Raw genomic sequence first — 12,361 nt, 5'->3', positions numbered from 1 at the left:
ATGGCCCTATCAATTACAAGCTGTTGTATTTTCAATCCTTAACACATTTTTTCTTTTTTAATCGATAATTGACCGAAGCCTGAATAGCTTTTGACTGTAGCTATGAACTAGTGGGGACACAGTAGGGGCCCCCATCCCCATTACATATCTTTGAATTATTATTATTATTCTTATTATTATTATTATTATTATTATTATTATTATTATTATGTTTGATTAGATTGACCCCAAGACCTTCCCCATCCTATGGAAGGCCAAGAGTCACAACTTAGAATTTTACTTCAAATGTCCCTATTGGGAATTGAACTTGGGTCTCCACAGTGAGAACACAGTATTTTAACCAGTTAAACTCAACCCCTTGGACAATCCTTAACACATATTGGATGAAATGGATAATCTTAATTTTCAAGAAACATCTTTTGTTATTTATTGAGAACTATAAAAATGAAAGTAGAAAATAATTTACATACTCTATATATATTTATCACTTTTATTACAATATTAAATGACAAGTAGGTGGCACTTGTTTATTATGTCCTATTGTCTAGTCATCAAATCACCCATATGATTTAAATTTTTGTTGTGTGTTAGTGAAAAGGAATTAGCTAGGAATAGTTGGACTTCAAATTTGTGAAAGATGATGTCCTTTTGTGCATATAGCTTACCAAAATGTAGGGAGGAACCCTAATCCTTTAATTTTTGTGATTTACTTACATTAAATAGAGATGAATGAGCAAAACACATGTAATATTTTAAACATAACATCTTACTATTAGTTAATATTATAAAACGTATAAAATATTAAATTAATTTTAATTGCTTTGAAAAATTATTTTAATTAAATAATTATCTATAAATTAGACAAAACATGCCCACCACATTTAAAACACAATATCTTACTATATACCAAAATAAAATTAAAATATATTATATATTAAATATTAATTCAAACATTGTAAACATTTAAAACAAAAATTACGTTGAAAACTACAACCATAATCAACTCAAAGAATACAATGATTTAACAATTACTATGGTTTACTACGCATGCAAATTACGTGCAACGTGTGATAAAATCTTAGCCAAGTCACAAGGCGGTGCAATTTTTTTTATTATGAAGAAAACTAACTGGCGAAATCCATAAGTGCAACGAACGAGAAACTGATGGGAAGAGTGAATGTTGTATTATATATATAGACAACATGAATGAGAAGACAATAGGTGGAAATGATAATGAGAAAACCCTATCATCATGTGAGTTATCTATGGTATCATTAAGTTCCAAAAAATAAATTATGTTTTGATAATCTTGCATGCCCCTCTATTGTTATGAACATAGATATGTAAAAATTAGCTCATTCAGTTCAAATAAAGAAAGACCTTTGATGTAATAACAATAATACTAGCAAAGAAACTTTAGTTCTTGGGGATGCATCACAATTTATACACAATGTTTAATGGTCTAAAAGGATTTCTTCTTTGTTGATTGTTGGAATTTTTTTAATCAAAATAATTATAAGTGTTAAATATGAAACCTAACAGTCATATAATCTTTGGTTGTTCATATTCTGGATTATGTTGTCTATAGAGAGCTTGGTGCTACTTTATGAAATGTATTTCTGAGAAATAGTTTATGAATAAGATATTTCCCTAGTTGAAGAGTGGATGTAGTCAGTTTTGGTGAACCACTATAAATTTGCGTTTGTGTCTAATTTCTGAATCTCTAATTTCTATTTTAGTTTTGTTTTATGCTCTTATTTATTTAACAATTTGTATTAGAGTTGGTTGTGTTCATTAGGAGAGGTTCAAGTTTGAGTAGGAGCAATGGCGACTAATGAAGGAAGGTTTGAAAATTTTGATAGTTAGAATTATCCATTATAGAAAATATAGATGGAGGATTTCTTGCACCAGAAAGATTTATGTCGACCATTACAAGGTAAAGCCAAGAAACCAACATCTATGTTAGATGAAGATTGGGATATTCGGGACACCAAAGCACTAGGATCAATTTGGTTGTCCTTATCTCCTTATGTGGCATTTAACATATCTAAAGCAACAACAATTGCTGAATTGATGAGTCTTTTGGATAAGCTATATGAAAAATTGTTAGCATCGAATAAGTTATTTTTAACTAAACAATTGTTTAATTTATGAAAATGGTCCAAGGAGATTATGTTGCAGAACATTTAAATAATTGTAATACTATTACTAGTCAGTTAGTTTTTGTTAGAATAAATTTTGATGAATAAGTTTGGACTCTATCAATTTTTTCCTCTTTGCTTGAAAATTATGATAGCTTTGTTATTGCAGTTAGTAACTCTTTGGTTAAAATACTTTGAAAGTTGATGATGTTGTTGTTACAACTTTAAGTGAGAAAATGATAAGGAAGAGGACATGTGAGACTCCGAGATCAAATGATGCTTTGCTTGCAGATGATGGGGCAAATAAAAAGAGAGAGGAAAGAGTCCAAGAGATCGTGACAAATCACAAGAGATGGTGGTTGTTAGTATTGTGGCAAGCAAGGCCACATCAAAAAGAATTGTTGGAACTATAAGAAAATAGTAGATCAGTCAAAAGAAGAGGAAGCCAATGTAGCATATCAAGAAGATGTAGGTTTTCTTATCTTAATCAAAGAAGAAATTGCAACTGATGTGTAGGTGCTTGATTTGGGAGCATCGTTTTATGTCACTCCATAAAAGGAGTATTTCAAAAATCTACAATAAAGTAACTTCGGTAAGGTATTTCTTGCTAACAATAGATCTTATGATACTATTGACAAAAGGGATATTTCATTAAAGTTAAAAAATGGAAATAGTTGGCTGTTGAGAGAGGTTAGATATGCTCCCTAGCTCAAATAAAATTTAATCTCTGTTGGTCAATTGTGTTCTCAAGGTTGTGAAATCAGTTTTGAATCTAATAGGTGGAAAGTAAAAAAAGGTCTTGATCATTGCTTGGGGCAACAAATTAGGTACCTTGTACCTTGTATGTAGCAGAGTGTCATATTGAAGTAAAAAAGGACCAGAGGAAATGTAAGCTGACAAATGAAGAAGTAGATATTAGAAATTATGATCCCACATATAAAGAATTAAAAGGAAAAATAGTCTTTGATGATGAAAAAAGTGAAATTTCAACTACATAAATAGATGAAGCTCCTGTTGATGTAGAGCAGTTTGAGAGGGATTTTGAAGAGATATTAAAGCCTCCTCATCTTACCTATCAGAGAAGAGAGATTGCTTCTAACGAGAATAGTGAGGCAAACGAGCCTGTTGTGCAGAATGAGCCTGTTGTGCAGTCTGCAACCTAACATTACAATCAACTTACTACTTGCTGAGGTAGTGAATCTGTTGGTTTATTGCACGATCTGGCCCAGTTTGTTCAAAATCTTTACGGCATATCCACGATTTTTCTATAAATTGACACTTGTTTGTAATTGATCAGACATGTATGCCTTCCTCTGTCAAGTTTACAATTGATCAGACAAAAATGGTAGCATATCTCCAGCTGTATGAAATATTTATTACAGTAGCTGTCTTGCTTAACATTCCTGAAATTACACTTGTTTGTAACTGTTCAGACACAAAAATGGCTTCCACAGACTCTTGATCGTACAGCAGCAACTCAGCTCTGCGTGGAGAAAATTGCTTTGATCGTCTGTGAATTCTTGAATAAGTTGAGCCGTCGATTCAGCAAGTCAAATCGTTCACATCAAATATTTGGCTGCTCCTCAGTATAAATGAAAGGAAGTTGAAGAAAAACTTTCCATGCCAATAAATGAATGTTAATCTTCATTGTGTTCGGGGTAATTGTCTATGAAATCTTCAGCTCTATGAAATATTTCTTACAACAGCAACTCAGGTCTTCAGCTCTATGAAATCTTCAGCACTAAGTCATATGGTCATATTTTGCCATTTAGGTCATATTTTGCCATCTAAGTCATATTTTCATGTTAGATTTAGTGGATGGTTATTATCAAGGTAATATTATAATACAAATTGTTAGAGGAATAATTATATATTTATTGTAGGAATGAAATAATATTAATGTTTTCAATTAATGCAATAAATTAGATGAGATTATTACTAGTGATATTTCATTGATGACTAGATGTGAAAATTGTATCATTCGAATATATTAAAATGCATGCAACGTTAAAATTCTCTTTTGATGATTTAAATAATTACTTTGATTATTTTATATTTATGAATATGTATGAGTAGGTACACTTGATGTGTGAATGTTTTAGTTGCTATAGGTATAGGGCATTGGCTCCACCTAGCTCCACAGATCTAAGCGTCCCCATATCCCCAATGGTGGTTATAGGAGATAGAACACTCACCATTAATGTTACCCAGCCATAGCCATTTTTCGTACTTTGGATTATTTTTCTTTACTTTCAACTATATACAACTCTCATTAACAATTAGGTAATGCTCAATTACCCTAATGCATATTGTGAAAGATGAGTAAATATTGTTTGTAGATATTATAAGATCTATATTCTATCTTATTGTAAAAGACCAGAACATGGTCGCATGTAAAATTTATGTAAAAGACCTATAAGGTCCATGCTGTCATGCGATAAGAAGTCGCCATGCAATGTAACTAACGAAAGAAAATAAAAGAAAAAACTAATAACATACTAACCCACTAACATGCATAATTTACTTTCTATAGATTAGATTTGTTTTTCGCATGCATGCATGTTCGCATTTAATTTTTGATTAGTTGATTTAATTATGTATTTTACATGTTAATCTTACTCATAATGACTCATGCACACAATTTACTTCTACGCATGTGCACCCTTAACTCGATATCAGAAACAATTATGGTTTATGCATGTTATTTAATCTTCAAGCACACTTTACTTTTGTTACTTTTACAACATGCACATTTAGTTTCACATGTTTGACATGAGATGCATGGATGTTCAGTTCACTTTTCTATTACTTGCATCTCAGTTGTCATAAACATCACATGTGCATTAATGATAATTTAAATTTAAGAGTAACTGTGAGTTATTAAGATGGTTAACTAGGGTTAGGACAAGCAGGTCCTTACAGGTTACAACTTATATGTATGTGTATTATTTATAGTAGTCTCCTAGAAATTGACCCTACTCTTGATTTTCATAGGCATGTAGGGTATTAAAAAAATGGACTAATACTAATAGGTCCTAGAGATTGTCATATACTAATTATGATGGAGAATTTGCAAATGCATTATCTTTATAATCTTGTATAAAATTTGATACTATTTGGTTTGCAAGGTAAAAATATTAAGTTTAATAGCTAGATAATATAGACCTTAATTCGCGTTTGGATCTATCGTGCCCACATGTAATTAAGTTTATATTTTACCTTGAACAGAATTCCTATTATTTTATATTCATTCATGAATGGATAATGAGCATGATACTTTAGATACAAGACCTAAACATTTGTTTAGAAATTTTTCATCCCTTGAAGAGATTAACAATTTTTATTAAATTATTTTATTAAAATATATATAATTCTAGTTGCATATCGATGTTTAGAAAATTCTTATCACTAGTGTCCCAAGATTCCAATGTAATTTTATTGTGTTCAAGTGGAAATTGATAGACATATTTTTTTTCTTTGTTTGGCAAGTGGCCCTTCTTGCATTGTATCTCTTTCTTCAATTGAATAAATTTTTACCACTCTTTTATTTTAAAAGTACCAAGAGAAGTGGCTACTTGTAAACGCCATCACAAACAACATTCTATTGAACACACTTGCAATTGATCAGTTGTGTGTGGAGGAAATTGCTACCTACCCGCATAGACCTCAGTAGATAACAAACTTCATTATCTATAAATTAACACTTCATTTGTAGGATTGATTGAGATATATATTTCTCCTCCACTGAGCATGTGGCCCTTCTTGCTTTCTATCTCTTTCTTTGATTGAATAAAATTTTATCTCTCTTTTAGTTTAAAAGGACCAAGAGAACCACACATCGTCATATTGAATTAAATTGCTAGCTTTCACAACACATGCAAAAGACATACACAATTCAAAACAAGTGGGTACTCGTAAAGGTCATCACAAAAAGCATTGTGTTGAACACAATTGTAATTGATCAGCTCCGCATGGAGGAAAATGGTACCTTCTTGCATAGACCATAGTAGATAATACACTTCATTCTCTATAAATTGACACCTTCATTTGTAAGATCACTTAGTGGAAATTGATAGAGATATATATATTTTTTCTCTTCTAAATGTGTGGCCCTTCTTACTTTGTATCTTATTCTTTGATTGAATAAATTTCCCCCCTCTTTTAATTTAAAAAGACCAAAAGATGATGATTTGTACCACCAACTTTACCTCTAGTAGTTATAATTTTTGGACTTTAATTTTATGAGTTGTTGAAATTTATTGGTACCCATAGTGCATGACTATTGGGTCTTTTGTCGATAAGTATTGGTCACTTTTGAGGTGGTTGTAGTGCATAGCTATTGGGACATCTGTAAGTAGGTATGAATTGATGCTTTGAAATGACCACTTTTTTACTAACGTGTGCATACCAGATCCCATAGCATTTGTCGTTACTACCCAAAAGTGAAATCAATATCTATAAGTAGTTGAGATGTATACATAGACAATAAAAAAATTGTTGAAATCTAATGTACCATTTAGAATCTACAAGTGTGCAAAATTAGCTTTAATGACTACTAGTACACTTCCCCTACATAAGATGTAAAATTATTAATACTTTTGATTATAATTTAAAATAGATCACTTTATTTATTCAATAAATAGATTAGTGTTACCATTTTAATAGACCTAAAAATATAATAGCACATTATTCAAAAAACTATCGATATAGGGGAAGAACGCCACTAGCTATTATATTTGCAATAACTAAACACTCCTTGCACAACTAACCCCCCAATTACTAACTTTAAAGAAACCAAAAGAGAAAAACTAAAATCTCATTAATAAATTTCTCTTGTACCAACAGTCAACCATTTTTTAGCATTTTTGGATGACCATAATTATCCCATTTGTGCACCTTTATAGGTACCCATAGTGCATGACTATTGAGGTATTTGTACATAATTATTAACAATTTTAAGTTTATGGTTACTGGGGAGATATCGGGTATACTTTGAAATGTGTACTTTTTTACCCTTATGCACATAAAGGATCCCATAGAATGCATCTTTACAACTGAAAAGCAAAAAAATTATCTATAAGTAGTTGAGTTGCATACATAGATAGCATAAAAAACCATTGAAATCTAATGTACCATTTAAAATTGCAAGTGTGCAAAATCTTCTTTAACGACTACTAGTATGCTTCCCCTAGATAAGGTGTGAAATTATTAATAATTTTGATTATAATTTAAAATAGATAACTTTATTTTTTCAATAACTAAATTTTAGTTACCTTTCTAAAAGACGTAAAAATAATATCACATAATTAAGAAAAACATTGATATAGGAGAAGAGCACTAGTAGTTATTGTAGTTCTAATAGAGAATCACTCCTTGCACATCCAACCTCCCAATTACTAACCTTAATGAAATCAAAATAAAATAGTTAAAATTCCATTAATAAATTTCACATGTACCGATAGTCGATCATTTTTTAGCATTTTGGATCATGGTTTGCCCATTTGTGCACCTTTATTGGTACCCATAACACACAACTATTGGGGCATTTGTGCATAAGTATTTGAAATTTTAAGTGAACGGTTACTAGGGAGATATTGAGTGACACTTTGGAATGTTTAATTTTTGACCCTTGTGTGCATAACGGATCCCATAGCATGTGTTGTTACTACCCAATAGCCAAAAAAATTATCAAAGAAAGATTAAGTCACATACAAAGAAACAAATAAAAATTATCAAAATTTGATATACCATTAAGAATTGTGAGTGTGCAAAATCATGTTTAACGATTACTAGTACGCTTCCCCTAGATAAGATGTAAAATTATTAACAATTTTGATTATAACTTAAAATAGATAAATTTATTTTTTTAATAAATAAATTTTAGTTACCTTTTTAATAGACCTCAAAATATAATAGAACATAATTCAAAAAAATATTGCTATAGAGGAAGAGCACCAATAGCTATTATAGTTCCAATAATTGAACACTCCTTACACACCCAACCCCCCAATTACTAACTTTAAAGAAACTAAAACAAATTTATTAAAATCCTATTAATAAATTTCTTATGTACCAATAGCTAACCATTTTTTATCATTTTTGGACCATGATTCATCCATTTTTGCGCCTTTCTTGGTACCCATAGTGCACAACTATTGGTGCATTTTAGTATTGACAATTTCAAGTGCATGTAATTGGTGCATCTTTAAGTGGGTATCAGGCGACAGTTTGAAATATATAATTTTTGACCCTTGCATGCACAACAAATCCAAGGACACGAGCTGTTACTACTGAGAAGCCAAAACAATAACTATAAGTAGCTAAGTCACATATGAAGACAATTAAAAAAAATCCAAATGCAAAATTGGTCAAATTTCCTCCAAATTTGGTCCCTCTTTAACAATAGAAGAGTTGAAAGCAACAAAAAGTAGGAGTATGTGTGTAATTTATGTCTATTCATTGATTAGCAAAGGATGCTAGTACATTAATGGCTACTTTGAATGTATCACACAAAGGAAAAGTGAAGCATACCACTTTCATGCATGAAAAAATTAATGGCTAGATACATTAATGACTAGTTTGAATGTCACAAGGAAAAGAGAACCATATTGAGTTCAATGGCTAGTTTTTACAATGCATGCATAAAATACTTTTGACAATTGGGTACTCGTAAACGTCATTGCAAACAGACGCGGCTAAGATGGCTCCAAAATGGGGTTATAAAATTTGTGTTGTTGATTTTTTTGAAAATTTTTGAAAAATCAAAAGCATAGCTGATTCTATTAGTTACAATCAAGTATGTGTAATTTTTGAAAAACTTTATGCTATTGACTTTTGGTGTTATTGACGTGCGGTTTTCGAACCAGTTTATCAAACAGATTTTACAACTCCCTTCATCTATGGAATATACATGATTTTCTATAAATTGTCACTTGCTTGTAATTGATCAGAAATATATGCCTTCCTCTGTCAAATTAAAATCCAATGTACCTTTTAAAATCTGTGAAAGCATGAAATGAGCTATAAATTTATAGATATGCCTTACTACTGATATGGTTTCCCTAAAGACACCCATCGAAATCTAAATAGAATCTTAAAAAAAAAAACTTAAAAACTTCATTTAAATTTTACATCACAAGACAGTAAAACCTAACAATACGCTCAATCAATCAAATTTCCTTATTTTGTCCGTCTTCAACATTAGAAGAGTTGACAGCAGCAAAAGATGGGAGTATATGTGTAATTTATGTCTATTCTTTAATTACCGAAGGATGAGAATACACGCAAGCTGTATAATCTTCTTTGGAATCGAAGTCTAGGATTGTGATGGCTACTTTGAATATATCACGCAGAGGACAAGCTGTATAAAAAACTTAATGGCGAGTTTAAATATATGACTACATCGATGGCTACTTTTAATATATGACTACATCAATGGCTAGTTTAAAGAATAGACATTACTTGAGATACGATGCATTTATATTCTGGAAACTAAAAATTTAAGGCTTATAATTATATTTGACGTGCACAAAATGTCATATTTTACTCATCTAGAGTTGGCTAAAATATTACATAGTTTGAAATAACATTTTTTTTTTTTTTTTGGCTTGAAATGAAGGCTATTATGACTTAATTTGGGGTTTGATATTTGGAATGCTAAAAGTAAAAGAAAAGCATGAGCAGTATAGTCTTATATTGTATCCACATGACATTATAGAACACAAATGGTTGGCGGTTAGCATGGATTTTAGTTTAGGTTTTCCTAGAAATTGTCATAAACACAACATTATCCTAGTTTTAGTAGACAGGCTAACTAAAGTTGTCCATTTCATTGTTAGGAATGTTAATGAGTAAGATATTATTGTAGAATCTCAATTGGTCGAAGAAGTTGTAAGGTTTTGCGATATTATAGATATGATTACCTATGATTGGGATAAATTATTTACATCATGATTTTAGACCATATTAATGGTCACCTTTGTAACCAAATTAAATTTAGTTATGCTTACAATCTAGATAATTATGTATAAATGAAAAGGTCAACTAGGTGTTTGAGGATATGTTATGAATATATGGCATAGATCAATCATCAAGGTGAAAATATTATCTCCATTTAGTTGAATTTGTATAAAATTTATCTAGATTTGAAGTTTTATATGACAAAAAATATAAAATACCATTTGGCTAGAATAGTTTGTAAAATTGTGCTTCTATTTGGCTTGAAGCAATTTAAAAATACCATAAAAAATTAGGGTAATAAGATAAGGATGAAAGAGGCTTCAAAGATGCAAAAGAACCAAGAAAATTTGAAAAGATTGCCTAAAAGCCACTCATAGGAGGAAACTGAACAAACATGATGATTTGTATCATCTTCAACATTTAAGGATTAGTTTCAATTGTTGACCATCTAAAGAATTTTGTCCATATCAAATAAACTTAAAAAAAAAAATTTTAAATAAAAAATTATTTTTTTAAATATATAATTAACTAGCTAGACATTAAACTTATTATTAGATATGTTATAAAAAATTAAATAACAAATATATTTCAATCTATAATTTTGATATCTTATATTAAAATATATTTAACACTTATAATATATTAAAAATTAACAAAATATAGCGTATAATAATAAATTAAAAACGTGATATTACTTATCTATATATTTTTTAAAAGTTAAATAACAAGTGTTAGGTATACTTGTAGTAGAAGTAATAAATATACTAAAATAAGTATTGAATTCCATAATTTATTGAATTAGTCTAATAAGAGTTGCAAACTTCAATTTCACGTGCATATCAAATTTGTAGTCATCAAAATTAGTTATATTATAAAAAATATTTTTTAGTTCAAAAGTATTTGATTCATAGATAGTTTTTAATAATATCAAATCTAAAACTAAACACTGTTTCTAAATATTAATTCATTACTCTAAATTAAATTTATAATAGTTATAATTTAATTGATTTCTCTATAATTTATATGTAAGTTTTTTTTATTTCTGTAAAATTCTTAAAAATGAAAAATAAAATAAAAATCATTAAATTTTACATCCATTAATTCAATTTAAATGATATTATGAATTTCACAAATTATAATTTAATATAAGGCTTAAATTAAATAGAAAATAAAACTACTTTAAAAATTAGTTTATGGTTTTTAAAAATAATATAAAATTTATTATAATAAAATAATTCTAATTGATTTTAAAACTTTCTAATATATTACAATTAATTTGTAACGTAAAGATAACAATCTAAAAATAAAAAAATATATTATTTTTTCGAAAATCAAACCTAGTGGCCAAAAAGGCAATAAAAAGTTGTTTTATTTCTTATAATTTTACCTAAAAATGCAATAAAAAGTTGTTTTATTTTTTAAACAATATTTTTTGTGTTTACAAGGATTTTGCATGATTAAGATGACGAACATTGTTTGAAAGTTTTAAAGAATAGCTATGATGCTATACCATAAGATGGGAAGGTATTAATTGTGGATGCGGACATTGATAAGGAAAAAGGAACCAAAAGACAAGTGGGACTAATGTCTAATTTATTAATGATGGCTCTTTACATCATCCTATATGAGAACAAGTTTTGTTTCCAGTTGGTCTGATGGGAAAGGGGGTAAGAAAATGCATGTTGTTAGATGGAAATGGTGCCACATTGAGAAATAACTTGGTGGGCTTGGTCTCAAGGATCTTAGATGTCAGGGTATAGCTCTGGTGGCCAAGTGGATTTTGTATTCACTTGAAGGACATGAGCCCTAGAAAGTCTTGATTAGATACAACATTGAAAGAGTTGTTCCAAAAAAAGCCAAACCTTGGAAGTACCTCCCCCTCTTTGATATTATTGCTGGTAAGTTCCCCATTGCTGTACAAGGTACCTCTATCTTCAAATCTATCTAGAAGGCTTGGGAGGTTGTTAGAAAATTCATGATTGACGCCAATTTTCATACCAACGATTCTATCCATGGTGAGAGATCTATATGGTGGAATCTTCTTCATGCTTCTAAGCCTCTCACCCTCACCCGAGGCTGTTCTGCCAAGTCTTGGGCCCAAAAGGGCATCACTTGATTTATGGACATCCTGGAGGATGACAGTCTCATTTCCTGTCTCATTTTCTAGGATGAGCTCAGAGCCCGATATGACCTCCCCCAGTCTTGAAAAACACACATATAGGCTTATTCAAGATGCCTATATTAATCTTGGTCTCCCAAAA

This window comes from Cryptomeria japonica, chromosome 4 (genome assembly GCF_030272615.1).
Source record: "Cryptomeria japonica chromosome 4, Sugi_1.0, whole genome shotgun sequence".
Taxonomy (NCBI): Eukaryota; Viridiplantae; Streptophyta; class Pinopsida; order Cupressales; family Cupressaceae; genus Cryptomeria; species Cryptomeria japonica.
The sequence above is the reverse complement of the archived record's forward strand: the minus strand, read 5'-3'. Positions refer to the sequence as shown.